This window comes from Mustela erminea, chromosome 5 (assembly GCF_009829155.1).
Source record: "Mustela erminea isolate mMusErm1 chromosome 5, mMusErm1.Pri, whole genome shotgun sequence".
In the NCBI taxonomy this organism is placed as follows: Eukaryota; Metazoa; Chordata; class Mammalia; order Carnivora; family Mustelidae; genus Mustela; species Mustela erminea.
In genome coordinates this window covers 31,739,981-31,745,566 of record NC_045618.1, presented here as the reverse complement: position 1 = coordinate 31,745,566, position 5,586 = coordinate 31,739,981, and positions in this window count along the sequence as shown.

Below are 5,586 nucleotides of genomic sequence, written 5' to 3'. Positions count from 1 at the left end.
TCACCTCATTTAAATCCTTATCGTTCTTCCCATTTTACAGAAAGGAAAAAGGCAGAGTGAGTCCTACAATGCACAAAGGAGGGCTGGCACCAAACCGGGGCACTCTGAGGCCAGTACCTGGCAGGGCAGACACAAAGGTTCCTGTGCTAGGGTGCTGATTACACCATCATTGAGAAGAGCTAAGAAAGTGAAATGAGACCAACCAAGGGAGGTTATTATGATTTATGCACATAATTCAGTCATTAAAAATCTGTTGAAGAAAAATTGTTTTAGATGCGGCCGAGTGCTGACACAGGCAGAACTTCCAGGAGCTTCCTGCTAGCGGTGGCCAGCTGCTGGGATGTTCCATTTCTTGGTCTAGGTGGTAATTCCACGGATGTGCTCACTTTGCGATCATTCATCAAGCTGTACACGTCGCATTCTTTTCTATGTATATAGTATAGTAAAAAATGTTACAGCTGTTTTTGGAATTTTAAGTTGCCAGATGCTTCTCTTTCTGGGAAACACAAAAATGTCTGTGGTGCAGGTCTTCTAGGGTCCCCGCAGTCCCTCCTGGTTATGTAGGCTTAAGGCTGGTAACTACCACCTGCTCCAAAAAGGAAGGAGCTGGCCAGCCTCCTGGGCAGATAGAAATTAAGGCAACCCCTACCATTCCACCTGCCGTCTTCACCCTGTCAGGATGGTCCCCAGTTAGAGCTGAGTTCATCCTGTCTGAGGGAAATGGAAGGTCTGACAATAATGGCCTCAGGGTCCAGGCTTAGCCTTGAAGGGGGGTGAGGGCTTCACAGGGGAGGGGTGGATGCTGGAGCTAGCCCGCCTCCCCCAGGGTCCTACCCAGAGGGTATGAAATCTTGACCACTTCTTCTTCTAGGCAAACAGGAGCTCCAGTGAGCAATGAGAATACTTGGAAAGGGAAGCAGGTTTTGACTGTTACTCTGCCATGGGAAAATGGTCACCAAATATCACGTAAACAAAGCAGGTTATAAGACAACGTAGGCAGTACGATCTCGATTTTTTAAAGGGATGGGGAGGGGGAAGCCTAAGAGAGTAGTTTTCTCTACGTTACAGAGTAAGTCAATTTTTTATTAGTCTACATTTTAAATTTTCTGTAATTGACATGTTTCCTTTGTAATCTGCAATTAAAAAGCTGTAGGAGACGTAAGGGAGAGATCGCTGGTATCTTGTCTCCACTCCGCTTTCATACCCTGTGCCCCCCACTTCCAGGACCCAGGTGGGTAAAACTGAATTCCTGAAGGACTCCTGGGATCGGGGTCAGGGGTCACATACACTCAACTACAGAGAGTATTATCAGTGAAGAACCTTAACTCTGTCCAGTCCTGCGACATACAGTAGCTTAATCTATTGAAAAAGAAACAAAAGCTAGAGAAACCCAGTGAGACCCAAATGAGAGTTAAAAGAGGCAGGAAAAGGAGAGGACACAGGTTTCCCTTAGCCTTGCCAGGGCATTATTAGTCAGCATCATTGGGTTCCTTCCTCAGTTTCTCTCCTCTGGCTTGACAGGGCTGTAGCTCAAGGGACTGGCACCCCTCCGGGTCTTTCTCCTTTGGACAGGGGGCTCTGCTCCCTCCTTCTTCCCACTGCACGCTGGCTGAGGTCCACCTGCCCCCCAACCTGGACAGAAGGGGCTCTCCACCCAGCAGGCCCCAGCCAACCCCTCCACTGAGGAAGGCCTTGGGAGGAGCTCCCCCTCTCTTCCTTCTGGTACTGAGGATCAGCTTGGCCTCTACCAGTTCTGAGCCCTGGGTTGGAGGGGTTGGGGGTGGGAACAGGGAAGGTTTCCATTCGGCAGGCCCCAGCCACGCCTGCCTCTTGAGTGGGAGAGAAAGTCAGGAAAGGGAGAAACTGGCCAGGCTGGTGGCCGAGGGGGACCGAGGGGGCTTCCTGCTTCCGTGGAGTCATGGAAACTTGCCTCGGTGCCCAGACTGTTATTTCAGCTCTGGTATTTCCAATTCCCCAGGGAACCAGGAGGGGGTTGTGCAGAAAGCTGGGAGGAAAAGCAGAGTGGGAGGCAGCCAGAGCCACTGAATTCCTCTGGGTCCTAGAGAAGGGTGGGTTCCTTCCCTCCCCTCCCCCCACATCTGTCCCTTGAAAAGGTCCTGACCTCACCTCCCCCACTTCCGGACTTCTCCAGAGTTCCAGCCCTAGAGAGAGCTGCTCCAAACCAAAGGGCCGCAGTCCCTTCCATGGGCCCCTCCCTTGGCTTTCTTGGCTCTGGGGACCAAAGCCCCCCTGCTTTCCCAACCATTGCGCCAGATGTTGCTGCCTGGGAGGGGACAGCACAGGCCTCAGCTGGCAGTGGTCACTCGGTGGTCCTCTCCCTGCAGAGTCCACAACTTCTGTGCCAGTTCACCAGCCCTCCTCATTCCTCACTCCCCTCAGCCGCCTGTCCGGAAACAGTGCCGGGGGTATACCTAGTTCAAGGCTGGTTGGGCTGTAGCTTCCATTCCCAATTCAACACAGATCCCATCAATGGCCTTTCTTGAGCTGTCCACCCAGGTGCCAGGGCCCCAGGCTCAGCAGCCAGTGATCATGGGGAGGAGGGGAAGCCCCTCTGCCTCACCCCTACCACCCCACTCCACCCCCCTTCAAAGAAACATTCAGACCCCAACCCCCCCAGTGGGCCTCCTGGTCCTTCCCTCTGCAAAGCAGTGAGGAGTCCCACATTCAGTTCCTCCTCTGCTCCCCAGACCCTCTGCTGGTCAGGCCTGATGCTTCCTCACTCCTGCATGGATTTTCCAGAACCTGGATTTCCATCCTAGGGTCACAGGACGCTAATTGCTCTATGAGAGCGCCACCAACAAAGCCCAGATTCAAGCACACAGTAGGTCTTAATGAAGTCAGATGCCATCGGCAAACTTTCAGCCCTGGATCGCTGGCCCTCCCGAGGTCCCCTGAGCCTGGTTCCTAGTGCCGGCGCAACAAACCTCAACCACAGGGCTAGATCTTTAAAATGTGGCTGTGAATCCCAGCCTGTAAGGACAAGGCCTAGAGAGGAGCCCCCACGCCATCCCTTTACATCCAGACAACTCAGGCCAGCCCAGCCTGGTGACTCAAGGGCCTCGCTTAAGCCAAGCTCAGCACCCTTTGCGGCCTGTCCAGGTCTCTGTGAGCTGCCACTCTGAAGGTTTCAGTTGGGAGGATGCCAGGACACCTCCAGCTACTGAGGCAAGGCCTGGCATGGTGTCTGGAGACGGGGAGCTGGGCAGGCTCCCCTGGGCTCACAGAGCTGCAGGCAGGCAGGGAGAAGGAGCTTGAGGGAGGAAGTGAAGAGGTGGAAAGGGGTGGTACCAGGCCCCCTCCGCACAAAGCTTCCCCTGGACTAGGAAGGATGCTGGAGACAGATCCAAACAGGAAAGGGACTGAGAAAACGGAGGGGGAAGTGGGGAGAGGGAACACCCATGGGAGAGGAGCCTCGCCTCCTGCCACTGGTGCAAGAGGAGGAAAGATAGTGGCCGTGTGCCTGGCTCTGTGCCGGGCACTTTTCATAATCTTCCCACTTCATCCTCCCAAATTTACCACAAGAAACATATTATCACCCCCAAGACACAGATGAAGACCGAAGCCCTGAGAGCGGAACGGGCTTCCCCAGGGAATGGCCAAGGGCCAAGTCAGGTCCCTGGCCGGGTCATCCTGGGGACCCCAGCTCTCTGGTCTCAGCAGGGACGGCTGGCAGGGCCATGGCCCTGGCCCAGGGAACTGATGCAGAGGCCCAAGCTCTGTTCAGAGCAGAGTTTATTCAAACAGAGCCTAACAGGAAACTTGGCTCCTCTAACTCACTCTGATTCGACCTTATTAAGAAAAAAAAGAAAGCGGAGCAGGAGCCAGCGCTGGCTAGGGTTTCACGCCAAGTGCTGGCTGGCTCTGAGGCAGGGTCTAGCTGAGAACGAGAGCCTGTGCCCTGATCTCCCCACAGCCCCAAAGCCCTGAGGCAGCCCCTGCCCTGGGCCTGGCTCTCCAAGAGCGGTCCTTGCCCTTCTCCAGTCTCAGCCCCTGGGACTCCCCTACCTCATGGCCATCCTCTGTCCTCTCCCCATCCATCCTCCCCCCTTCCCCTCCCCGACTTGGGGGTACCCTGAGGCCTGTTTCCACTTCTTCTCCTCCTCTCCTGGCGCTGCTGCCCATCTGGCTGGCGGGAGGGCCCTACAGGACCCCAGGGATTCCAAGCAGCTGGGGCCAGCACTGCAGGGGGCAGGCGGGAGGCAGGGAAGACTTAACTCTCCAGGTCCCGGCCCCTCCATGAGCCCAGATCTGCATCTAGCTTGGTGGGGGGGCATGGGAGGGGCAGCAAACCCATCACTCCTTGCAGGAGTCCTGCCTGGAGTCTGAAACCTAACCCCACATGGGGCAGCTGAGGGGCTCCTGTTGAATGGTTGCCCACTGGCTCATGAGGGTAGACAATCACCTGAATCAAGCCTCATCCTGAGGCCCAGTGAAATGGGCAAAAAAATGCTAGCTGGCAAGGGTGAGGGCTGGGGCTCCAGGGTCTCCGAGGAATGTCCACTCTGGAGGCTTCTCCCAGGTGGGCTCCAGGAGTTTCCAAAGTAGAGGAGAATCTGCAGGGGCCAAGTTAAGGGCAAGTTCTTCCTACTTGGGGTATAAGCACAGGAGGGAAATTTCTGCCCTCCAGCTCACGAACAAGGTAGGACAAGGCAGCCCAGGGAAGTCCTTCAGAGGGTGACTTCTTGGATACCAAGATGTCCAAACTTCTGGCATCCCTCCTATTTCTGCTATGGTCAGAGAGGACTGAGAAACTCCCTAAGCACTCTTGGGGACCATCTGGTCTAATCCTCTATTGATCAGAGTAAAGAAGGAGCTTCCCCAAGATCAACCATCGAATTAATCCCAGCATCACGACTAGGCCTAGCTCTCCTGAGTCCCCCTTCCTGCTGTTCTATGCTGTGCCATATCAAAGACAGCCCCTGGCTTGCATTTTAACCATGGGCATACTCAGGATTCAAGAGACACAGAGCAGAAACCTCCCTGATGCGATGCATAAGAGGCTGACCTCTCCCATGATTTCACAAGTTCTAGTCAGCACAAAGGCATACGCCCATTCTACAGATTAAGAGAGTAAGCATAAGAGATGTGCCAAGAGAGGAAAAAGCTGAAGCTCCAGCCCCTTTGTACTCAGGCCTAAGCAACTGAGATGCCCCTGGGGTCCAATATTAGGTTCAGCATCTCCTCAGGGAGGCCCACCAACAAGGAGGGTGGCCTTTAGCACTGACTTCGGGGAAGGGGAGCTCGGGTCCTGGGGAGAGGCTGGGGGTTCATTCATTCAAGCCCAGAGAAGCAGGTAAGGTGAAACCAGGGATGCTGGGTCCAAAGTGGAAAGGGCCCTAGGGATGCTGACACCCAGCCACATTCTGCCTGCACCCCCAGAGGCTCCCTTCTAGTCCCTGCTTCATTCCCTTCTTCAGAGGTAGGTCTGCAGCTTGGCTGGAAGCTCCAGAGACTGAGGGAGCACAGCAGCTGTGGGACAAGCAGCATAGCTAAAACCCGGCGGGCCGTAGGGCCCCGCGGAGGAGGCCCCAGCAGGCGGACTAGACTGCCTGAAACCTCCCAACG